This window comes from Oryctolagus cuniculus, chromosome 12 (assembly GCF_051225735.1).
Source record: "Oryctolagus cuniculus isolate XC-2025 breed Fujian yellow rabbit chromosome 12, ASM5122573v1, whole genome shotgun sequence".
Taxonomy (NCBI): domain Eukaryota; kingdom Metazoa; phylum Chordata; class Mammalia; order Lagomorpha; family Leporidae; genus Oryctolagus; species Oryctolagus cuniculus.
Genome location: NC_142878.1, coordinates 6,189,924 through 6,216,279, shown reverse-complemented (window position 1 = coordinate 6,216,279; position 26,356 = coordinate 6,189,924). Strand labels below are relative to the sequence as shown.

The 26,356-nt window shown below is 42.7% G+C and overlaps 1 long non-coding RNA gene across 20 annotated transcripts in view; it reads left to right on the top strand.

The window, feature by feature from the left end:
• LOC103352191 (uncharacterized) overlaps positions 1-26,356 on the top strand; it is a 185,912-nt gene that overhangs the window by 129,998 nt on the left and 29,558 nt on the right. For 9 of the 20 annotated variants that reach the window (XR_016218688.1, XR_016218690.1, XR_016218683.1 and 6 more), the window contains 2 exons: positions 3,553-3,600; positions 7,154-8,581. This is a non-coding gene — a long non-coding RNA (uncharacterized LOC103352191). Of the gene's footprint in view, positions 1-3,552; positions 3,601-7,153; positions 8,961-9,969; positions 11,383-26,356 lie in introns of those variants that run through there. The other 11 variants (XR_016218693.1, XR_011380427.2, XR_016218691.1 and 8 more) reach the window with 6 other exon arrangements.

Genomic DNA, 26,356 nt, shown 5'->3' with positions numbered 1-26,356 from the left:
AATAAAAATAGCAATGAACAAATTCCATTTGTAATACTAGCAATCTGACAATGAAAGGAATAGAATATATAGGAATACATTTAACAAAGAAGTTAAGATCTATAAACTAAAAGCTACCAAGCATTACTGAAAGAAATTAACAAAGAACTAAATAATTGGGATGAAATCCTGTGTTTGTGAGTTGGAAAACTTAATATTGTTCAGATGGCAAAACTCCCTAAAATGGTCTACAGATTCAATACAATCCCTTTTAAAAAGCAAGTTGCTTTTTTTCTGTGGCTTGTCCAGCTGTTCCTAAAAATTTAAATGAAAACTCAAGGGACCCAGAATAACCCAAACAAAGCAATCTTGAAGAAGAACAAAGTTGCAATATTCATAATTCTCAGTTTGAAAAATTACTATAAAGGTATAGTAGTCAAGATGGTGTGATACTAGCCTAAAGATAAATATTTGGATCAATGGAATAGAATTGAGAATCTAGCAATAAAGCTTCACATGTATAGTCAATGGATGTTTGACAAGGGGGCCAAAATAAGTGGGCAGAGGAGTAGTCGCCTCAAAAAATTGGAACAATTCAAAATCCACCTGCAAAAGAATAAATTTAGACTCCCTACTCCACCGTGTATCCAAAAATTATCTCGAAATGGATCATAGAGGCCAGTGCTATGGCTTAGTGGGTGGAAGTTGCCACCTGTAGTGCTGGCATCCCATATGGGTACACGTTAGAGTCCTGGCTGCTTTACTTCCAATCCAGCTCTCTGCTATAGCCTGGGAAAGCATTTGAAGATAGCTCAAGTCCTTGGGCCCCTGTGCTTACAGGGGAGACCCAGAAGAAGCTTCTGGCTCCTGGCTTTGGGTCAGTCCAGCTCTGGCTGTTGGGCCCATCTGGGAAATGAACCAGTGGATGGAAGACCTCTTTCTTTCTTTCTGCCTCTATCTCTCTGTAACTCTGCCTTTCAAATGAATCTTTTTAAAAAATGGATCATAGACCTAAATATAAGAACTAAAACCATAAAACTGAATTAGGTAATGTTTTTCTAGATATACACCAAAAACAAAATCAAAAAAATAAAAACAGGCAAATTTATATAAGTGAAAAACTTTTGTATTTCAAAGACAGCATCAAGAAATTAGGGCGAGGGCTAGCACTGTGGCATAGTGGGTAAATCCATCTCCTGCAGTGCCGGCATCCTATGAGCACTGGTTCAAGTCTCAGTTGCTCCACTTCTGATCCAGCTCCCTGCTAGTGTGCCTGAAAAAGCAACGGAAGATAGCCCCAGTGCTTGGGCCCCTGTACCCACGTGGGAGACCCAGAAGAAGCTCCTGGCTTCAGATGGGCCCACCTCCAGCCATTAGGGAGTAAATCAGAGAAGGAAGATCTCTCTCTCTATATATATAAAACTCTGTCTTTCAAATAAATAAATAAGTCTTAAAAAATAGGGCAAACTGTGGCCAACAGTATAGAGATTAAATTCTTAATTTATTAAATTTAATCCTTAAATACTAGAAATATACTTGCCATATGATCCAGCAATTTCACTACTGGATATATACCCAAGAGAATGAACATGTTGTGTCAAAGAGATATCTGCACTGCTATGTTTATAGCAGCACTGTTCATAATAGCCAAATACGTCATCAACCAAAGTGTACATCATTAGATGGATGGATGAAGAAAATGTTATATTTGTATTATATATGTGTCTGTGTATTTTATACATATATATGTACACACAACTGAATACTACTCAGCTATAAAAAGAATGAAATTCCACCATTTGCATCAAAATGGATGCAACTGACATCATGTTGAATGAAATAGGCTGGACATAGAAAGACAAAACCACATGTTCTACCTTAAATATGAGTACTCAAATTAAAAAAAATAAGAAAAGAAAGAAATGCCTGTGTGTATCACTGTTGCTGCACATAGTTTTTTTTATCAAACTTTTTTATATCTTTGTCAAATCAATGGTTAAGAATATTATACTGCTATAGATTTAATGATCTGTGATTACTTTAAAATTTTACTGTAATGGTCATCTTTATTCCCTATATTCCCACGTATCTACTTTTTACTTGTTAGTGGAGCATTAGGCCTTGACTGTAATGTAAGCTAAAAATACATTATCTTAAAAAGTAAAATAAGGAAAAAACAAAGAAAGAAAGAAAAAACAAAAAGGGAAGAAAAAAGAAAGAATGAAGGAAAGAGAGAAAGGGAGAGAGAGGGAGTGAAGAGTGGGAGGGACGGAGGAAGATAATATCTTTATATTCTCCAAATTGTAAAATAATAGGTAAATTAAAGAAAAAAAGAAAATAAGTCAGCTGTTTGGCATAGTGGTGAAGACACCAATTAGGATGCCAGCCTCCCCCAGGGGAGCCCATGCTTTTATGGGCATTTGGGGAGTGAATCAATGGATATGATCTCTGTCTCTCCCTTTCAAATAAACAGACAAAAACTTTTAAAAAGAAAATAAAACACAACCCACAAATGGGAGGAAATATTTTCATTTCATACATCTAGTTAGGTACTCGCGTTTAGAGTACATGAAGTACAATGGAATAACAAAAAGACACATAACCAAATCAAAATGAGCAAAGGATTTGGACAGTCATTTTTCTTGGGAGAACATATACAAATGGCCAATAAGCACATGAAAGGATCCTCAATATCATTAGTGTTTAGGAAAATGCAAATTGAGAATCTACTACACGTTCACTGGGATAGCTAAAATTGAAAAATACACACTGTAACAAGTCTTGATGAGTAAGTAGAGAAACTGGAATTTTCATACATAGCTGGTGGAGCTGTGAAATGGTGTAACCACTTTGTAAACCATTTTGGAGGTTTCTCAAAATGTTAAACATAGAGTTACCATATAACCTAGTAATTTCATGATTTTGTGTATACCCAAGAAAATTGAAAATGTATTTTCACACAAAAATATCCTCAGGAATGTTCTTAGCCACATTGTTTATAATCATCAAGAAGTAGAAGGAACTAAAAGTCCATCAACTGCATACGAAGAATGCTGTTCCTCCACACAACGGGTACTATTTTGTCCTAAGAATGAAATAGCAATATATGCTACAACATAGATGAACCTTGAAAACATTCTACTAAATGAAAGAAGCCAGACACTTAGGGCCACGTATTGCGTGATTCCATTTATATGAAATGTCCAGAACAGGCAAATTCATAGAGACAGGAATTAGGTTAAGAGTTGCCAGGAGTTGGGGAAGGGAGAACAGGGAATCATTGTGAACAGCACAGTTTGTTTTTGTGGAGATGGAAGTGTTCTGAAATTAGATGGTGGTGATTGCTGCATATCTCTGTGCATATATTGAAAACCATTGAATTGCACACGTTAAAAGCATACATTCCATGTTTTCTAAATTGTAACTCAATAATACTGTTATAACAATAAGAATATACTTTGTAGAAAAAAGTACATAAGAATAAGCACCTTAGGAGGGGAATTTCTACAATGTAAAGTCTGTGGCAGGAATTTAGAATTGCCCTTTGATCCCCTCTTCTCCTATCTCTTTTAGGTAAGCATGAGGGCATTGAACTAGACTGTTTCCCAGCTCCTCCTGCAGGTACGTGTAGGCATTTGACTACGTTCTGGATTAAAGTTTAAGAATGAAATGGTTGTGTGAAGCTGCCCTGTGTGACCTTTGAAGGAATTTAGTGGCTTTGTAATGCCTCCTTCCCATTTTATGCATGCGAACTGTTGGGCCATCTTTGAACAAGAGCACCACCGTGGGAAGCTGAGTTGTTGGGCCAGCTTAGGGAGTAGAACCTTCCAAAAGGGTCTGATCTCAGAGAGAAGTAAACTCTACTACATATTGGCTATGGTTATTTTGGCCACTTTTAAAGCAATAAAGCCAAGCTTCTAATTTCTAGAATAATATCTTTGGTGTCATATCACTGATTTTTTTTTTTTTTCTTTCCATGGCTCTATGAGGTTCAAGTGGTTCCAGACGAGCAATTCTGAGGCCCTGAGGATAAATCAGCACAGTCATTATCTTTCGGGACTTGACAGTGTCGAGAAAGAGTTTGTCACGTGTGTGAATAGCTAATAGAAAGTGCAGCCACGGCAAGAGCAGTTTCAGGTGGCGTTTCTTGGAGTTGTAGTTGAAGTTTAGGTGAGGTGGCTCTGGCGCCAGTGAAGGGCTTCACCAGGAGGGGGGTGTGGTTGGACTGAAACGGGAGAGATGGCGGCAGCAGCAGGCATTCGCCAAGGTTGCGATGCCTCAGTGAAACTGAAGGGAGAAGTGGTTTGTGATTACGCTGAATTCTCCTGGTTGACCAGTCCTGCAGCTGTTTGGATTCAGGTCAGCACAGATGTCCATGTCAGAAATTTGAATTTGGTGAAATGGAAGTAAGTTGACTCTTATCAAATGCTTTTTCTGTGTCCATTGAGGTGGTCATAGTTTTTGTCCTTCAGTCTGTTGATGTGATTTATGATATTTATTGATATGCAAATGTTGAACCACCCTTGCATCTCCGGGATAAATCTCATTTGCTGGTGATATGTAATCTCTTTTTTTTTTTTTAAAGATTTATTTATTTACTTGAAAGAGTTACACCAAGAGAGAAGGAGAGGCAGAGAGAGAGAGAGAGAGAGAGAGAGAGAGAGGTCTTCCATTCACTGGTTCACTCCCCAACTGGCCATAACGGCTGGAGCTGTGCCGTTCTGAAGCCAGGGGCCAGGAGCTTCTTCTGGGTCTCCCACTCGGGTGCAGGGGCCCAAGGACTTTGGCCATCATCCACTGCTATCCCAGGCCATAGCAGAGAGCTGGATTGGAAGTGGAGCAGCCGGGACTTGAATCGGCACCCTTATGCGATGCTGGTACTGCAGGCGCGGCTTTACCCGCTGTACCACAGCGCCGGCCCCATATATGATCTTTTTGAGGTAGTGTTGGATTTGGTTTGATAAAATTTAGTTGAGAATATTTGCATCTATCTTCATGAAAGGCATTTATCTGTCTGTAGTTTTCTTTTTGTGTAATGTCTTTGTTTGGATTTGGTTTCAGAGTGGTGCTGGCCTCATAGAGTCAGTTCAGCAGAGCTCCATCCTTTTCAATAGTTTGGAAAGTAGGGGAGTTCCCCTTTAAATGCTTTATAGACCTCAGTAGTAAAGCCATCGGTTCCTGAACTTTTCTTTCATGGGAGACTTAACTATTGCTTCAATCTTATTGCTTGTAATGGGTCTTTTTAGATTCTCAACATCTTCATTTAATCATGGTAGGTTATATACATCTAGGAGTTTATCCATTTCTTGGAGATTTTCCAATTTGTTATCATATATTTGTTCACAGTAGTTCCCTCTGATCGTTTGTATTTCTATGGTATCAGTTGTAATGTCTTCCATTGTAATCTTTAGTTTTGTTCATTTGAATTTTTTCTCTATTTTCTTTGTTAGTCTGGATAAAGGTTTGTCTGTTTATCCTCTCATAAAATTGCTTTTCATTTTGTTGATTTTTTTGAGTTTCAATTTTGTTTATTCTGGGCTGATTCTTACTATTTCTTGCCTTCTATAAAATCGGGGATTTGTTCTTGTTTTTCTAAGTCCTTGAGAGGCATAATTAGATTGCTTATTTGAGATCTATTTTTGTAATGTAAGCACTTATTGCTATGAAGCTCCCTCTTAATAATGCTTTTACTGTATCCCACAGGTTCTTACGTTTTGTGTTTTCATTTTCATTCATTTCAAGAAAATTTTTAATTTCCTTTTTAATTTCTTCAATGATCCACTGTTCGTTCAGTAGCATGTTGTTTAGCTTCCATGTAATTGTGAAATTTCTATTGTTCATGTTATTGATTGCTAGTTTTATTCCTCCGTGGTCTGAGAAGATACATGGAGCCTGGAGTTGCACCCATGTTTCCCACATGGGGGACAGGTACCAAACTACTTGAGCCAGCACTGCTGTCTCTTAGCATTTTCATTATCGGGTAGCTGAGTATCAAACCCAAGTACTCTGATTTGGGATGTAGGTGTCTTAACTGCCTGGCCAAACGGCCACCCCTTAATTTATTTTTAATATTAATAACTTTACAAACAGGAAAATAATGGTATAAAGATTTTGCTTCTTTTATGCATTAATTAGAAAACAACTCCATGGGGCTGGCACTGTGGTGTAGCAGGTAAAGCCATCCCCTGCAGTGCTGACATCCATATGCGTGCCAGTTCAATTCCCAGCTGCTCCACTTCTGACCCAGCTCCCTGCTACTGTGCCTGGGAAAGCAGTGGAAGATGACTCAAGTCCTTGGGCTTCTGACCCATGTGGAAGACCCAGAAGAGGCTCCAGGCTCCTGGCTTCAGATCAGCTCATCTCTAGCTATTGCAGCCATCTGTGGGACTGAAACAGTGGATGGAAGACTTCTCTCTCTCTGTCTGCCTCTCTGTAACTCTACCTTTCAAATAAATAAACAAATCTTAAAAAAAAAAAAAAGAAAACAACTCCACCTAACCAGAATACAAAAACATAATATGATGGCAGGCATTGTGGCCTAGTAGGTAAACCTCCTCCACTTGGAACACCCCCATCCTGTATCAGAGTGTCTGTTTTGAGTCTCAGCTCCCTCACTTCCAATCCAGCTGCCTGCTAATATGCATGGGAGGCAGCAAATGATGGCTCAAATACTTGAGTCCCTGCCACTCACATGGGAGAGCTGGATGGAGCTCCAGGCTCCTGGTTTTGGCCTGGCCCAGCCCTGGCTGTTGCAGGCATCTGGGTCATGAACGGGAAGATGGAAGATCTCTCTCTCTTTATGTCTCTCTGTCACTCTGCCTTTCAAATAAATGAGGTTAGTAAAACACAGTATAAAACACAAGAACATAAAGTAGAAAAATAAATTATGTTACCTTTGCTCTAATTTTCAACTAGTTAGTTGAAAAATGATACTTTGTTTTCACTTAGAATTATGTTAATGCTAACTTGGCAAAATAAAATAATATCATTTTAAAAGTAAATTAGTTATTTTCAAAAACTTTTTGCTTTGAAATATCTTTAGAGTTACAGAAGAATTAAGATTTATACTATTAACTAAACCTCAGAATTTATCCGATTTCATAAGTTTTTCTTCTAAGTTTTCGTTCCAGATCTAAAACCACCTGTAGTTGTTAACTCTTGGCTTCCTCCTTAGCTGGACGTAGAAGGCTGAGTGGACGAAGGGCATCTCTCCAGGCATCTGAAGCTCAGAGACGGCAATGGAGCCACCAAGTGCTGGCTGGAGACCAGGATCAGTCATGAACAAAGCCCCGGGCTGTGCAGACCAAACACGAGAGCTCTCTGAAGACCCTGAACTGGTGTGCTCCAGTAAGATCACTTGTTCCATCACTGATTGTTCAGACACCAGGTTAGGCACAGACAACAAAGACTCCAGGCCTTGCTGGCTGGACGTCCTACCTTGTATTTATTGGGTATTTATCAAATGCCTTCCACTGACCCGGTGATACGAGTGGTTACCTTCCCATTAGCGTGCACTGCGTGAGTATTTGGTTACAGGCTTGAAAGAGTTAATGTGCTGCAGATGCCTCCCGTGTGCCTGGGGAGTCCTGCACCTCCCCTGCCCAGGCTGCAGATGTGTTGGGCTCAAGGATGTGTTTTCGTTTCCCCTCATGTTTATGTTTCTGCTTTCTGTAAAGTCTCCCGAACTGCAGCAGTATCTTCCAAGTTCCCTGACATCGTTATAAATTTCATTAGGAAGATGAAGCCTTATGGGGCAATTAACTCCAAAAGTGGAACAAAGCAACAGCAAAGAGATACTGGCCTGCAGTACTTAGCACTTAGCTCTAAAATTGAGATAAGCCCTATCAGCCCAGGGTTGTGTTTAATGTTCACTGCCGCCTCTATACCACAGCTACAACCTAGCGGTCACCGTGTTAACACTCCCCAATATCTATTACAATTAGTTTTTGATTAAGAGGCCTAACGTGGCTTTTGAAGCTTTTTATGTTGTGTCAAATGGCTGGTGATGGAGTGAAATGCACAGACGCTTGGCGGTAACAAAGCCGATTGGAAAGGGTTTCCGTGAACTGTTTTATCATCCTAATGGAGACCAGATGACTCCAACTCCCCCCTGAATTTCAACTATTTACTGAAGAGTCCTTGTTTTGAATTACCGAAGATTTATTCTTAAATGACGACCTCATGCATTAAGAATCGCTAATAACTGATCCGTTTGAAATTTGGGAAAGCTCTTAAGGATGACCAGAGCGATGTTCACAGAGGGTTTGTTTTATTTTATTTTCCATTTGATTTTTAAAAAGGCAAATGCCTTTGCCGTTTTCTAGAATTTAATTATTGTTTTGAGTACTGTTCGCGAGGCCTTCCTCTGTCAAGTTAGGCTCTCTCTGCTAGGGTTCCCATCAGCAGTCTCGGCCTATTGTCTGAAAGAGCAGCCACTGCTGTTTTGGGAGGAAAGGGAAACTTTGCTTAGTTACGTGTGGTATAATTCTGTGTGAACTGAAAGTATCTCTCAATTCTATAAAGTTATATTAGCTGAAACAAAGTAAAATTTAAAAAAAACTGTAAAATATACTTGAAAATTAAATGAAAATAGTCTATATTAAACACCTTGTAATTATGAGACATGCTTTTTAGAAATATATAAAAATTATTTCAATTGATACCTAGTAATCATATCTATTTCTGAAGTACAAGATGACATTTCAATATATGCATAGGATGTGTAATGGTCAGATTAGGGCAACTGACATATACATCATCTCAAATATTTATTTTTTTGCTTTGGGAATAAACAAATCCTCTCTACTAGTTATTTTGAAATATACAATTACTTGTTGTCAACCAATACTTATTCCTCCTACCCAGTGCTTCTCCTGTTAACCATCTTCCCTCCATCCCTTTCTCTGCCTCACTCTTCCCAGCTTTTAGTAACTACTATTGTATTCTTTACTTTTTTAAAAAATGAATTATTTTGTTAAAAATTTATTTGAAATGTATCATTACACACACACACACAGAAAGAGAGAGAGAGAGAGAGAGAGAGAGAGAGAGAGAGAGATGTATCTTCCATCTGCTGGTTCATTTCCTAAATGGCCACAATGGCTGGGGCTGGGCCAGGCCAAAGCCAGGAGCCAGGAGCTTCTTCCAGGTCTCCCACGTGGGTGCAGGGCCCCGAGCACTTGGGCATCTTCCACTGCTTTCTCGAGTGCATTAGCAGGGAGCTGAATTTGAAGTGGAACAGCCAGGTCTTGAACCGTAGCCCATATGGGATGCTATGCCACAGCACCAGCCCCAATTCTCTACTTTTTCTTCTTCTTTTTAAAAAGATTTATTTCTTTATTTGAGAGGCAGAGTTACAGAGAGAGAGAGAGAGAGAGAGAGAGAGAGAGAGGGAGAGAGGGGTCTTCCATTCACTGTTTCACTCCCAAATGGCTGCAACGGCTGGAGCTGGGTCAATCCAAAGCCAGGAGCCAGGAGCTTCTTCCAGGTTTACCCCACAGATGCAGGGGCCCAAGGGCTTGAGCTATCTTCTACTGCTTTTCCAGGCAGGGAGCTAGATAGGAAGTGGAGTAGCCAGGACTCGAACCAGCGTCCATATTGGATGCCGGCACTGCAGGTGGCGGCTTCACCTACTATGCCATAGTGCCAGCTCCTCTGCTTCTTTAAGATCAACTTTTTAAGAGCACACACCAGTGAAATAATGTGGTAGGCGGTGTTTGTCTTTCTGTGCCTGACTTATTACTTACCATATTGTTCTCTACATTTCCATCCATTTTGCTGTGAATGGCAGGAGTTCACTCTTTTGCACTGCTTAAAAATAGTATTCTATTGCATGCATACACATACAAAACACACACGTGCATATTCTTGATCTGTTCATCCTTTGATGGACACCTTGATTGAGCTATATTTTTGCTGATATGAATAGCAACAGCCTTCTTATGATTATGTGTCTCTTTGACTAATGTACTTTTTTTTTCTTTTTGACAGGTAGAGTTATAGACAGTGAGAGAGAGAGACAGAGAGAAAGGTCTTCCTTCCGTTGGTTCACCCCCAAAATGGTCAGGAGCCAGATGCTTCTTCCTAGTCTTCCATGTGGGTGCAGGTGTCCGAGAACCTGGGCCGTCCTCCACTGCCCTCCTGGGCCACAGCAGAGAGCTGGACTGGAAGAGGAGCAACCAGGACTAGAACCGGCGCCCATATGCGATGCTAGCGCCGCAGGTGGAGGATTAACCAAGTGAGCCAACCCTGACTAATGTACTTTTTCACTGTCTCTGGCCTTGGCCATGCCCCTCCCTTGGAACCTCAGTCTCTTCCCCTGGAGCCTGGGGCTTTGACAGATGCTGCCCGAGTTTTTGTTCACTTCTCTCGGTCACTGATACTGCGCCATCTGATGTTCTAGATAGCTAAGTCCTGGAGTGCAGGATCTTGGTATGGTGTGCTGGGTTCATACCCAACTCATGAGACTTGTTCTTTCCATGCAAAATAAGAGCAATGTTGGCCATTTCATAGGGTTATCCTAAGTAACCTATGAGGCGAACAAAACCAGGTGTCTGGAGTGCCTGCTAAATAGTAGCCCAGTAGTGATTTCTATTTCTCCTTTTTTCCTTTCATATTATGTCTTGTCTAATGGCCCTTTGTAAGATTTGAATGAAAGAAATTGCCGTGATGTTTGAGGCATCCATTGTGGCGTTATAAAATTGAGCAAGTACTTTCTATGTGGTGGAGAAGGTGTAGAAACCTGTGTGAGCTCTGGGGATCCTGAGAGAGTGCCAAGTCCGTGTTGCTACACAAATTGTGTCAAAGCAGCAGACAGGGGATTTCAGTAGAAGCAGAGAGTGGGGAAGGCCATGCTCAGGGCTGACCCTTCACTCCAGATTGAAGTGGGGCTTCACCACTGATCGGGTGGTTAATCTCATCAAGTTCACAGCAGGGCAGGTGTTTGGTCCACGGGTTAAGATGCTTTTTGGGACACTTGCATCCCACAACAGAGTACCAGGGTTTGTATCTCGCCCCAGTGCAGGTCCAGCCTTTGTGGGCGTAAGGGGAGTGGATGGAAGCTCTCTTTTTGTCTGTCAGTTGTATCTGTTCTTTGTCTCTCAAATAAATAAATAATAAGTAAATAAATGTACATACATCTCTATCAAAAAAAGGAAAGGTACACAGAAAGTATATACATTGGAAAGAGTATGCATGGATCTCAAATTTTTTTGCATCAAAATAAAACTTATGTTTTACTTCTATTTTTCCATGAACTTTTTGAAGTACTCTTGTATATCATTTTATGTAGTTTCCTCAACCAATCCCTGAGCCTAAAGCAAGAACTAAAGAATTCAATCACTGGATATTTTATTACTACTACTACTAATATTCATCAAAATAAAACTTGCTATCACAAAAGTATTGCCGTGAATATGTGCAAAGATTTTAAACCAGGAAAATAAAGCTGAACAGATCCCCTTGTTAATATTTTACTTTTCAATTCTCTTTTCTAAGCATTAGAGTCTGGAGACCCATTCATCTCACGCATTTATGCTTTTGTTCAACACTAGGGTGCTGTTTCCCAAGCACATGTGTTATGTTTTGAGTAGTTTGTCCCTCACCCCGCCTGACCCCTGTTGGAGCCTGGTCCCCAGCGCAGCAGTGTTTGGAGGGTCATGAGTGGATTCATAGTGTCCTCACTGGAGCGAGCTGCCTATCAGCCCTTTCTGTCTTCCACGTGTACTTCTCTGCTCCTCTGCCGTGAGTCGAAGCAGCATTTGGCCCTCACCAGATGCTGCCAATCTCAGACTCCCTAGGCTCCAGCTCCCCGAGCCAAAATAAACGTCTTTTCTTTATAAATTACCCATTCTCAGGAATTCTGTTACAGCACAATGCAGGAAGCAGACTCAGGCCTAGGCTAGGGGATAGGGTTCAAAGATGAAACTCATGACCTCTGCCTTTGCGGAGGAATTTGTTGTCCAGTGATGACGTGTGCACCCAGGTCTGCAGTGCAGAGGGGCAATCCCAGAGGCTGCGAGGGGCTCCTGGTTACGTGGAGGGGACTGAGGTGCCGACACTTGAACTTAGGGGAATTTTACAGGACCGATGAAGACCTCCTGTGTCCAGCGTGAGGGTGGCGTGGAGAAGAACGTGGGCTAAGGGTGGTGCGGGCAGCTGAGAAGCATGGTCCATAGTGGTCCATAGTGGGAAGAAACAGTGTGGTGGGATGTGGCTGGGGAGATGTGGGGAGAGGACCATATGATGAGGCTGGCAGACCCCTGGCCTCGCTCAGCGGCAGTCTCTGATGCCATCCCTGTGCCCCTGTGCAGCACATGCCCATCAAAGCCTACCCGCATGTAGCTGGTAACCAAGGCTTGTGTCTTGTTTCTTTCTATCCCCTCTTTACCTCGTCTCATCTGCTGCCTTTGGCTAGTCTAGATTTATAGTCCACCTTAGCAGCTGGTTAGAGGCTGTTATTAGTATAACCAACCTTAAATAATTTGATTTTCAGGTTGGGCACATCACAATATCTCCTGTGGGCTTGATAGTCAAACTACACATTTATTTAAAAAATCAGTTTCCTCACAATATATTTGAAAGTAGTGCTGCTCACTCATCTGTAAACCATTAGGCCCCATGTGCAAAAGTAGCTCATTGGAGTTTTCTTCACATCATTCTGAGGATAAGTTTTAGGTGTTCCAGCTCTCTATTAAGCCTATTGTCTTATTTTATTAGTTTTCCTTTAAAAACATTCCTATCAGAACTCTGTTTTAATGGAGGAGAGAAACTGCATAATAAAATTTAAATATATACTCAAACATTCCTCTTCCTTAATAAATTTTCAGGGATTTTTTTTTTCTTTGCTTCTTTATTATAGTTTTAGATTTAAATAAGAGATTTACACTGGCCTGATGTCATTGGTATTGGATGCATACTGTTTGAACTGAGCAAACTTTGAATGAGTTGTGAGGATTTAAAAGTCCTGAAATCAAGAAATTTGACTTAAAAAAATCAAAGGATGTGATATTCTGGGTTTGCAGGGTAATGATCTGGGTGGCTCAGGCGCAATCAGTGCCCAGCTCTGCAGGGTCCATGGGCCTCACCTCACTCACAGGAGTTCCCTGCCTGATCTCCCTTCATATGTCTTCCTGTCTACAGATCTAAGTTTGACTTTTCCCAATTAGAAAGCTGGGGTGAATGCCAGTAGCATGTGCAGAATGCAACCCCTTCATCTCAGGCACACATAATAACTGATACTTTTAGAGAGACTGTAGGTCAGTGATAAAATAAATTTCTGGAGCAACTTTGCACATGGCTCTGGAAGGAAAACAAGGAAACTGCAGTGTTAGGCTGAGTATAATTTATCAAGGGAAAGGTTACTGAAAGTTTTTACTCCATTATCCCACAGACCTGTTATCCTGACCATTGTGAAACCGATTTTTAAAAATTTTTGGTGGGGACATGTGACATGCGAAAATGGAAAAACCAGGTTTCTACTTTCTAGCACCCAGAAAGTACTACTGGACTTCCTTGTCCTCTTCCGGGGGTGGGGGATATCTCCTCTGTGGGCACCCACCTTCCTGAGGTTGGCTGAAAGTGCTAGTATTTCCTGGTGTTAATTATTAATGTGACCTGTTTATGTACCAGTTATCCGGCTAACCATTAATATCTGTTTACTCATTGATGACCTTTGCAATCGCGTACCCAGCTCCTGGCTGTAAATGTCAACCTTTTTTATTTATTTATTTATTTTTTTTTTGCTAAATGTTCTCTTCATATCTTCTGAGTGCCTGAAACAGTTGGTTAAGAAAGTAAAATAATATCAAGTAACACAAGTATATCCTTTATGCAAACGAGAAGGTGGCACGGTGCTATTGTTCACAGAGATTAATACACAGAAGTTTCCTTTGTGGAATGAGCAAGAGGTGTACACAAATGGCAAATCCAAGGATCCCTGTGGGGTAAGAAAAAAAAATCCCACAATTGGCAAGAAAAAAGTTCTTTAACTTCCAGGCTTAGGTTGGGAGGGGGGGGACAAGGAAAGGACTCTGACCTAGTCCTGGGGAATAGACCAGTTTTCCTCTTCCATATATCAGTGTTCAGTGCTTGTACACTAAAGCAAGCCTATAGGATTTATCTCTGGTTACTCAGTCAGTCTACATTAACTCCAACACTAGCAAGATATTTTCATCCCACAATTGTAATGGCTAAAGCCGAGATTAAGCAATGCAGCTGGATTAGGGCTGCAACCAGTGACCTTAATTTTACCCATCATTGGAGCCTGTGTGTATTTGACTCTTCTAAATTGCATTTGCCTAATTTAAACAGACAATAGCAGCCCAAGACATTTTTTTTCACCCTCAAATAATAAAAAAGGAAGAAGAGCTCTTTCTTAGAAATTAACCCCAGGACAGTCTTGCCAAGGCTGCTGAGCGGCCAACGAAAGCAGCTGTTTTTCTTTTTCTTGCCCCATTAACATACCCACACGGGAAAGGACCCATTGAAATATTATTGTCTTTGCATAACAATACAATTTTAAAGTCTCGCAGCGCTTCTTTAGTGAAATAGTTTAAAATGTTAATATCATTCCAGCCATAAATAACCATTATGGCTTTCACAGAGATTAAAGTTTTGAGGTATGCCCTAGGTGTGCATTCACATTTTCTCGTTCATTGAGTTCTAACTTCAGTAAAATTAGTTTTTTTAGATAGAGCTCTGAACACTTGCTGTGACTGTCACTTCATGTTGAATTTATCATATAGAATTTAAGGCGGAAGACTCAGGAGCAATCTGTCACAAGCGATTGTATTCCTAATCTTTGAGGGGTGGGCTGGGGGCTGGGCAGGAGATAAGCGCTTTGGAGCCTGGATGTTTGCTGGGCTCTGGTGGATGTGGCTACGGGATTTGCTGGGGCTGCATGTGATGTGTTTCCTTCAAGCCTGCCTCAGTGTCTCTGCTGTTCTTCATGCATATAAATCCTAAAGAGGTTTTCTAGGCTCAAGGAAAATTCAGCTTGTCTTTCCCAGGGAATTCAATAATCAACAAAGCTGTGGGCTAGACGTGGGCTGTTCTAACTTAGGTAGATCCCCTTGTACCTTAGAGTGAAGAAGTAGACGCACTCCTGCTGGCAACAAAACACACACTTTCCAGGGAAATGGGCATCGGGATTTTATGCTAACTTGGCACAAAGCTGCACTGAAAAGCAATTCAAAGTCAAGGTTAGTGTTGCAACCTCCTCGTCCAGTGCATTTGCAGGGAGAGCAGTCAAAATACAGATCATTCTCTGAACGCTGCACTTCTGTTGGGGTGGGGGTTGAAATTAGAGTGAAGTAGAATAGTTGGTTGCTACTCGAGCCCATTGCATGTGTACCTTTTGCTCTGGAAATTAAGTATTTTCCCAGGACTACTACTCAGTGAAGTGTTTTTTTTTTCTTCTTTTTCTCTCTCTCTCTGATGTGCCAGGCAGGCGTTTCTTCACCACCTCTGGATTTTGGAAATCAAGTGCTCATAATAACTTGCAGATCTCTATCTGGGTATCAAAACCAGAGGTTTCTGAACTTTGCCCGTCAGACTCCCACATTTACATTTCCTTTTTATGTCACATGGTCAATGCACTTACTTGACACATGGAAAATTTCCTTTGCATGCCTTATTCCAAGAAGTGCTGGGAGTTTGGGTTTATGGAATGTGCCGGCAGCCCCAAGCGCTCTTGGCATCATCACTGCTGGCTTGGTGCATGGCCCAGGATGATGCAAGTTACGCGTGGCACAGAACTCCCACAGTAACTGCTGTGGCAGTGTTTGGAGTGTGCTTAGGCCCAGGATCCACTCCTGAAGGGTGAAGTGGGAGTGGGGCAGGCAGAGGTTACTGTTGTTTGTAAAGACTCGGGCCATTAACTTCTGCAGGAAACCTGCTCTCATTCCCACCCTGCACATGGATAGAGCCCTTGCTCTGGGCCACATAGGATACTGGGCTTGTTCCATTTGCAGCACTCACACATTGCACTGAAAGCTCAAGTCTCTCCTCCAACTAGACCATGGAGGCCCTGTTGCAAGGACTCAGCTCCCGGCACAGCATCTGGGTCACAGAGATATGCAGTGTGACTGCCACTGTAGACCCTGCGACCGTAGCTCCTAATTCTTGCACAATCCTCATTGATTCTGACTGCTGTAGTACATGATTCCTTTAACCCCATTTCACAGGTGAGAAAAGTAAGACTGAGCCACGTTGAGTGAAGTTCACTGGCAACATTAGGAAGCTGGATTATTGCCAAGAAGAAATGGCACTGCAGGCTCTCTGCTGGATTGCTGATAGTGTGAGCGCACTCCGCTCTGTGTCATGTGGAGGAGGATAGCATTTCCATCCTCAGGATACAGTTGGGCGGCAGCTGTGGCAGAGCTGGTCACCGCTAGAAGAATCTAGGCCTGCTGTGGTCTGCCTTCCAGGGGCACTCAAAGTGCACTGCGTTTACAGTTTTGGTGATGCCGGTTTTGACCCATACAGGATTTTATACTTAATATTTTGCAATAAATTCATGGCTTTGTCAATACTTCTAGCTGGCTTCGCTGCATCCTAGGTGTGTGATCATGGACAAGCTATTTTGGTTTCCTCTTCTGTGTCCCTAGGAGTCCAGGGTTGTCTCGTAAGGTCTTGGAATGGGGCTTGGCACATTCTGAGCAGTCCACAGATGTGCGATGCTGACTTGCAGCTGGACTGTCCCTGTCTCCTCTGCTTGCTGCTGTCCCAGCCGGCCTGAGCTTTCCTGCTCCTGTGCTCTTCTTGGGTGCTGGGAGCGTTGGATAGAACTTTGCTGAGTCTGGGCCAAGATTCTGGAGGTCCACTCTCGTCCGATAGCCACCACCACCCTCTTGGAGTCCCTGCCACTTCCCAGAGGCTGTCACGGATTATAATGCCAGGCCCTGCTACTGGCTTGGAGCTCTGGCCTTCACCCTCATCCCACCTTCCAAACCTCCTTCTCTCTCCCTACTCTCAAAAGCCCCGAACTTCTCTCCTCTTCCTCCCTGTTGGCATTATCTCCTCCCAGAGTGTGGGCTTTGAGGAAACAAAAGCCAGGTGTCTTGGCTTTGGCCTCTTAAAACAAACCTCCCCTGAGGCAGGGGCATAGAAAGGCCTGGCTTCCTTTGTAGAGCTGAGAGCCGGCAAACACTGAGATAAAAACACAAATTAATATATCAGTAAATTATCCTCCACTTTGACAGGCTCTGTAATCAGGAAGACAGTGAAAACATGGGGAGTTTGCCAGCGAGGAATCTACAGGAGGCGGGAGGAGCCACGGAGACAGCAGCTGAAGGAGGGGCAGGTCTTCGGAGGCTTCAAAGTCTGAACTTTTCCCCCAGAGATTTCCCTGGGTGGGTGGGGAGCAGCAGCTTGCACTGCACGGGAATTATGGGAGGAGTGGGACCACCAGAAGAGATGGGGATTGGAGGAGCACAAGCAGGCCAAGGAGGCAGGGGCAGAGAGGCAGGGCAAGCACAAAGGCAGACGCTTCCTGACTCTCCTGCTGTCATTGTAGCCGCCTTCTGATAGTGGCCATGCCTCTGTCATCTCCGTGTTGAAGAACGGAAGACTGAGGACATGAAGGTTAATGGACTTTTGCGATATCCTACACCTCCTAAACGACAGAGCCAGGTTTTCTACCAGATTGTTGGAGACTGGAGACGCACGTGTAAACACTTTGCTAGCAGTCTCACAGCTACTGAGCCTGTTTTCTGATCACAATGGGAATGGGGTGGGTGCTCATTGGAACCAGGAAAAATTAAGAACAGGGAAGAGCGGGGAGTGCTCCTCCCAGGTCTTCAATATGAACAAAGATCAAGTGAAAGACAGACACTATCGCACCTCAGAAGTGATGAACAACCTGCACAAACATGGCCTCATTGCCTGCCCTCAACCTCAGGCCAAGTCAAGAACACAAAGGTTCAGAGAAACTGAGCAACTGAGACAAGTGAATTAGAGACAGGATTGAAGGCTGAACACAGCTCTGCTGGGTTGAAGCCAGAGGCTGAGAAGGTGGAGGACATCCTCGGTCAAGAGCCCTGTAGCTCCAGACACTGGGGGTGCCCAGGGAAGGGAAATGTAGCAACATTCCTTACCCCGTGCAGACTGCTGGGCTCTGTCAGGGTATGTGGGTGCTGCAGGTCAAGTGGCTGGCACTGTACGGATGAGAAGAGAAGAGAGATTCTCAGGCGGCTCCTGGCATAAATGTGAGATGTGGTAGGGGAAGAGTGATTGGGATTCAAGATCTGAAGCCAATGTGCTGGAGGAGAATGAACAAGAGCAGCAAAAACTGCAGAGCTGTGAGAGGAAGAGGAAGTGCAGGAAGGACTTCCAGGTGGAGCCCAGGCAAAGGACACTTGGCACACAGGGTGGGGAGGAAAGAGACGGCGGAAGGAAGCAGGAAGTGAAAACTGGCGGAAGTGGGAGAGAAAGTGAGCATGTGGGTGATTTGGAAGTCATCCGTATCAGCTAGAAATGTTGCCTGGAATTTGCACAAAACAAGGGAAGATAAAGTTTGAGGCATGGGAGGAAACACCTGTCCAAAGAAAACTGGGGGAGAAGATGGAGGCTGACTGATGGACATCATTACAGCAAAGAAAGGAAACAGTGTGCAGGTGTTTTAGCCAACTCAGAAGACAAGCACAATGGAAAAAGGAAAAACAAAAAATCAATGCTTAGAACTTGCTAGGACCATAATTTTTTACTTATATTTTATTAAAATAAAGAGAACAGATTTAAGGTAGTTCCTGGAGAGCCCTCTAATAATGTAATGATCTTTTGTTCTCTCAATTTTTCTGATAACTTGTTTTTAATTTACTTTATAGCCAAAGGCTTAATGCTCCACTAAATGAAGTGTTCAGCAAGTAAAAAGTAGAAAGACCACTGTAGGACCACAACTGAAATGTTCAAGGACAACCTGCTGGGCCAATGTTTCATAAACTTACCTGCTAATAGATCCTCCTCTTATTTTAAGGAACATTTTTAATATTCTGTGAAGCTATAACTCTAGGATGATAGTTCATAAAATACAGATTTGGTAGCATGAACATGAGTGAGCTTTCTTTGCTTCTACATTCCATCTTCCCAAACTCTCTTAGATTTTGAGCTCTGAACGGTGGCTACTAATTCTCATGGCTCTTGCTGTTTCCACCATGACCATGTACACACAGCCTCTTTCAGGGTGTGTTGTGGAAATCCAGGCTTGTCACCATTTTGCCAAAGTACGAGTTGTAGGACTATGAGTTTTGACTGTGGAGATTCTCTCATCAACAAACAAGCTTGACACTAATACTTCTGCAGCTGTCTTTTTAAAATAGATTTATGTATTTATTGAAAGAGTGATAACGAGAGAGAGACAGACAGACAGACAGAGATTTTCCCTCTGCTGGTTCACTCCTCAAATGGCCACAACAGGCAGGTCTGGACCAGGTGGAAGCCAGGAGCCAGTAACTCCATCTGGCTCTCCCATGTGAATGGCAGGGGTGCCAGCACTTGGACCAACATGTGCTGCCTTACCAGGCACGTTAATAAGAAGCTGTGGTGGAAGTGGAGCAGCCAGGACTCTAATTGGCACTCTGATCTGGGATGCTGGGTCTCAAACAGTGGCTCCAAGTGCTGTCACACAAAGCTGGCCCTTTTTGGCTGCTGCTTTGACTGCTCTCGGGCTTTTTCTTGCTTACTCCCTTGGCTTGGAGTTTCCATCAGAAATTGGAACTTTTCAGGTAATTGACCTACAAATAGTTGAAGCATGCTTGTGTTATTGCTACTAATAATATTGGCATTGCATGAAGGCAACCGAGTCAGCCTGCAGATTATATACTGCAGAGGTAAGGAAACAGTTAATCCAGAGATTATGCTAAGTGTTTTGAGGACTTTTTCCATTTTCTTTTATCACATACACACACTCATCTGATGTTTGTGACAGTGGCAAGCATATTGTTTGCGAAATGATAGTGAACCCGAATAAGAGAAATACATGACAATCTACTGGTAAGATTGCAAAGGCCAGGAATCCACTTGTGATCAACCCACATTCTTTTTTCTAGACTTTCATGAGCAAGATTGTAAACTCACTGATGGAATCTCTATGGCTTTCCATAGAGGGCTAAGCGGCAGTATCTCATTGGGGATATTTCTGCGCTTTTCATTTTATGCAATATTTTATTGTAAAATGAACAAAAAAATAAAAGATGGACTCCTCCGTGGAGTCACACAATACATTCCTAGCACTAGTCCTGACAGAGCAAGAAGCTTCTTTGTGGGAGTGAGGGTGGCAGGAACTGCAGCACTGTGGTACAGTGAGTTGGGCTGCTGGCCTGCAGCCCCAGCATCCCATACATGTGCCAGTTCGAGTCCCAGTTGCTCCACTTCCAATTCATCTCCCTGCTAATGGCCTAGGAAAGCATCAGAAGATGGCCCAAGTCCCTGGGCCACTGCAACCCACATGGGAGACCCTAAAGAAGCTCTCAGTTCCTGTCTTCAACCTGGCCCAGCCCTGGTTGTTGCAGTCATTTGGGGAGTGAATCAATGGATAGAAGATTCTCTCTGTCTGTCTCTCTTCTCTCTCTGTAACTCTGCCTTTCACATAAATAACCTTTTTAAAAGGAGGCTCTTTGGGTCAGTGTAAGGTAGGATACTGCAGGGTCCAATAATGTGCACTAAGGTAAGATAAAGCTCCCATGAAAATGGCCAAGGGAAGGGAAATGATGATGTCACTGTGTGCCGCGTTTGGAGGAGTTGATTTCATAATGGGCATTACATTGATTCCCCTCTTTCCCATTTTATTATGAATATCTTATTCTGAATTTAAAATTTTTTTTTTGAATTTTGAACATAAGAACTAAAAGAATTAGACAATGAATGTGCATGTACCCATTGCTCACTTTCATCAAACAACATTTTATATCCCCTGCTTATCACATTTTTGACCATTGACCCATCTTTCTATCCAGTCATCTGGCCATTGATTTTCTGATGCATTTCAAAATATGTTGCACATACTGCTGCACTGCACCCGTACACACTTTGGCATGCAGATCATTAACCAGACTTCAGTATTTATTTACATGTTTTCTTGCACCAGCTATCATGTAATGTACAAACAGTATGTGAACATTTTGCTGAATTCTTGGCAATCGTGTCCAACTATGTGACCCAAACAACTGTCAAGGCCAAGAATGTTCCCATTGTCTGAGAGCATTCCCTCATGCCCATCCCAAACAAGTCATGTCCCATTTTCTCAAAGTCAATCATGCTTTTTATATTTTTTAACCATGGAGTCCTCTTATCTGTTTTAGAATTTCATATCCATCAAGATCATGGTAAGAATAAGTTGGGTAAGGCTTTTTCACTTGATGTCATGTTGTGGTGATTTGCTGGGTTGTTGTGTGTCTCTTTTGTAGTTTGTCCCTTTTTACTGCTGAGTAGTACCCCACTTCATGAAAACACTGAGAACTATTTTATGAGAGAGAACGTGTGGTGCTAAAGGCAGGCCAGAGAAGAGCTTTTAGGAAGGAAGAAGAGATGGACTTGAGATATTTGACCATAAACAAAGAGACATTTAGGAAAGGACATGAGAACAATTTTTGTGCAAGGGTCAGCAAGTATTTCCTGCAATTCACAGTTAAGAAGTATCTTAAGGTTTGTTGAGCCATGTAGTCTTTATTGCAATTATTTAATTCTGACCTTGTAGTAAAAGGAAAGCAGCCATAGACAATATGTAAATGAAGTGTGATTATGTTCCAATAAAACATCCTTTTATGTACACTGAGATTTACATCTCCTATGATCTTCATGTGTCAAGAGTATTATTCTTCTTTTGATTTTCCCCCAACTGTTTAAAAATTTAAGATTAATTCCTAGCCCATAGCCTCTATAAAAAAACTGATGATGGCAGGATTTGGCCCACAATGCATCATTTTCCAGGCTCTGATATGAAGGACTGCTAAACAGGATATTTATTTTTCTGTGTAGGGCTAGTGTGCACCATGAAGACTTAATAGGCAGGTTTTGTTCAGAAAACTGATATTCCTATTAACTGGAGTTGAAATGGACTCCAACTCTTCACCCTGTCTCTCTCCCCTGCCTCTGTTGGTAGCCTAGAATTAAGGGGGGTTGGCATTTGGGTCAGTGTTGTGGGATAGTGGGTTAAGCTGCAGCCTGCAACACCAGAATCTCACATGGGCACTGGTTCAAGTCTTGGCTGCTCCACTTCTGATGCAGCTCCTTACTAATACCCTGGGAAAGCAGCGGAAGATGGCCCAAGTGCTTGGGCCCCTGCACCCATGTGGGAGACCCAGATGAAGCTCCTGACTTTGGCCTGGCTCAGCCCTGGCAATTGCAGCCATCTGGGGAGTGAACCGGTAGATGGAAGGTCTCTCTCTGCTTCTTTTTCTCTATATATAACTCTGGCTTTCAAAAAAAAATAAATCTCAAAGAAAAATGTAAAAATCACAGGGTGTGGCATTGTGGTACAGGTATTGGGCTACTGCTTGAGTGCAGAATTCCAGGTGGGAGTGCCAGTTGGCACCTACGCTTCCTGCTAATGTACCTGGAAAGGCGGCAGATGATGGCCAAGGTGCTTGGACCCGTCACCCACATGGGAGATCCAGATGGAGTTACTGGCTCTCAGATTTGGCCTGTTGCCCCTACTGTTGCATGCAGCAGTTTGGAGAGTAAACTAGTAGATAGAGGATCTCTCTCTCTCTGTCTCTCTCTCTCTCTCTCTCCCTTTCTCTTTAACCCACCCTGCCTTTCAAATAAATAAATAAATCTTTAAAAGGGAGAGAGGGGAGGGAAGCTCCAGGGCTGGTCTGTTTACTTCAGTCCCCCAGCTCTTCCATGTTTAGCCGTGTGACTCCAAGAAAGTGATTCAACACCTTTCTGTCTCCTTTTATTCATCTATAAAATACGAGTGATAATAGACTCTACCTCCTAAAGGCATTTCCAAGGTTGAATAGTAGTGTATAGAAAGTTTTCAGAATGATGCTGGCTCACAGCTGGTGCTCAGGATACACAGCACAGTGCCTGGCACATGATAGATGCAAAATAAGTGTTTATTATCATCATTGTCACTCATTTTTGTTGTTCTGGGGACCCCCTGGAGGCTGCCTGGGTCTGTGTGGGAACTTTGTGAAAGACATTGCTGCTTTTCCTGGGAGGCTGGACTCATAGTCGCTTAGATGCTGTCTTGTTCTAAACATCATTGTTTTCTTGAATTTAATGCCCTGTACGTCAACCCTGACACTGTTGTTGAAACCTGAGAAGAAATAGCAGGATAGTCTAGTTGTTAATGTTAGCATAGCTTACATTGTAAGGCAAAGAGTATTTTTTTTTATCTTTTATTTAATGAATATAAATTTCCAAAGTACGACTCATGGGTTACAATGGCTTCCCCCCCCCATACCGTCCCTCCCACCCACAACCCTCCCCTTTCCCACTCCCTCTCCCCTTCCATTCACATCAAGATTCATTTTCGATTATCTTAATATACAGAAGATCAGCTTAGTATACCTTAAGTAAGGATTTCAACAGTTTGCTCCCACACAGAAACATAAAGTGAAAAATAATAAATGATTTTTTTTAAATGATGATGAAATCAGATCAGACCTATTGTCATGTTTAATCCCAGTGAGAGTCAAGTTGGGAATTGATAATTTCTTTTTTTTTTTTTTTTTTTACAGAAGATCAGTTTAGTGTACATTAAGTAAAGATTTCAATCGTTTGCACCCCCATAGAAACACAAAGTGAAATATACTGTTTGAGTACTCGTTATAGCATTAAGCCTCAGTGTACAGCACATTAAGGACAGAGATCCTACATGAGGAGTAAGTGCACAGTGACTCCTGTTGTTGACTTTACAAATTGACACTCCTGTTTATGGCATCAGTAATCTCCCTATGCACCAGTCATGAGTTTCCAAGGCTATGGAAGCCCCTTGAGTTCTCCGACTCCGACTAGACACGGTCATAGTCAAAGTGGAGGTTCTCTCCTCCCTTCAGAGAAAGGCACCTCCCTCTTTGAAGACCTGTTCTTTCCACTGGGATCTCACTCACAGAGATCTTTTTGCCAGAGTGTCTTGGCTTTCCATGCCTGAAATACTCTCATGGGCTTTTCAGCCAGATCCGAGTGCCTTTAGGGCTGATTCTGAGGCCAGAGTGCTATTTAGGACATCCGCCATTCTATGAGTCTGCTGAGTATCTCACTTCCCATGTTGGATCACTCTCCCCTTTATTTATTCTATCAGTTAGTATTAGCAGATACTAGACTTGTTTATGTGCTCCCTTTGACTGCAAAGAGTATTTTGTTTCCACTTGATTTCTCCTGACCTTGGATCTTAGACTCATCTCTCAGAGTATTTTATTAACAATGAGGCCTCTGTGATGTTCACCGGTTGCCATATCACTTCAACTCTTTCTTTCTTTCTTTTTTGACAGGCAGAGATAGGCAGTGAGAGAGAGAGAGACAGAGAGAAAGGTCTTCCTTCCGTTGGTTCACCCCCCAAATGGCCGCTACGGCCAGCACGCTGTGCCATTCTGAAACCAGGAGCCAGGTGCTTCCTCCTGGTCTCCCATGCGGGTGCAGGGCCCAAGCACTTGGGTCATCCTCCACTGTCCTCTGGGGTCACAGCAGAGAGATGGACTGGAAGAGGAGCAACTGGGACTAGAACCCGAGGTGCCGGCGCTGTAGGCGGAGGATCAGCCTAGTGAGCCGTGGTGCTGGCCTCAACTCTTTCTCCATAGGAGAAAGTGAGGAGTAGGAAACTTGCTTGGGAAAGCAAAAACATGTCACTCCAAAGTACCCAGCAAGGATGTGATTCCTCCTAGGGGCTCTGTTCACCTGTTAGGCAGTGTTGAATAGTTGTTTAGCTGAGGGACTATTATCCTGTTGTGCCCAGGTGTTGTGGGGTTTCAGGCATCATGATTGCTGCTGCCTGCTGAGAAAAGAGGCAGCAGGTTGAGTTGACTACAGCCGACCTCCCCGGGGACCTCCTCACCCCTGGTTCTGACACTTACACTACAATGTAGACTGTGTTTACTTTGTCTCTGACATTTGTTTTCCCAGGCCTGTTTATCTTGACTGGTGTTTTTAATTGCTCCTCTTACTTTTTCTCTGTTAGCTGGCAGTGAGGATGGCCCCTAGCAGTGGTTAAGTACAATATGAAGGCACAAAAGAGTACTGGAAGGGAACTCCACGATTATTTCTGGCAACACCTTCATTTTCCAGATGAGGGAATCAAGGCTCAGATAAGATAGCACCTTGTGCTTTCAGTGTGTGCTTTTTTTTTTTTTTTTTTATTACACCACATCAGTCTTGTCTGCCAGTGGGTCTGACGTGAGGGTGTGTTGTGGATGGTGGGGGGGATGGGCAGGGGGAGGGGGAGAGTAAATGGACAAGAGGTCTCTCTTCATGCCTAAAACGCAGTTCTGGTATGATTTCCAATTAGACTTGCACAATCACTGAGCAGTACTCTCCATCCCGTTGGACATGCTCAGCTAAATATTGACAAACACCAAATTTTAAACCTAATCCATTTTGGAAACTCTTTGGGGGATGCTGTATTTAATCTGTCAGAATCTGAAGAGGTGGCGTGGAACTCATCTGAAGAGAAAGTGGAACTGCAGGATATTTGGAGATTAGGATGTCCCTCTGAACAGGTGTCCCAGGAAGCAGAGCCGGCAGGAGCTGGAGCAACATGGTGGCAGCCTTGACTGACTTGAGAAGATAAGTTGAAAAAAAGTCAGCATGGGAGTAAGGGAAGAATGACAGTGGGGAAGAAATGCCAGCTAGTGGGAGAGAGGGAAGGTGACGGAGCCCAGGGGCCCTCAGGCAGGTGGGCAGGTAATGCAAAGCTCTCCTGCCAGGGTGAGGAGCATTTGACAAAAACAGAAGTGGGGGCATCCCTATTCCCCCTGCTCCTCCATGTCACTTAATAAAGCCTCTCCAGTCGTCTCCTGTGTTTTTTGACCCACAGAGGATCTGAATGGACTCCTTCTGTTTTCCAGCTTGACCCCAGGATGGTTTACAGCCCAGGAAGTTCCAAGGTTGCATGTAAAAACTGCCCTGGGAGTTATTAATTTTCAAAGTAGAGTTGATGGCCTCCTAACTGACTTTTTGAACTTTTTAGATTTAGGAACTATTGCTTTGAGTGCAAATATATGCTTTCCTTGTAAAAAAAAAAAAAAAAGCCATAACCAAAAAAAAAAAAAAAAGAAAGCCAAAGATGCTTTTTTAGAATATAATGTAAATTTAATTCCATGATTGACCCAAATTCTTTTTTTTTTAAATTTTTTAGCTGTAAAATTGGAAACCCTCCTTACCCTTTCTTGTAAGATACAGATGCTTCAGGCATTTAAAGAATACCTATAGGGATGCCTCA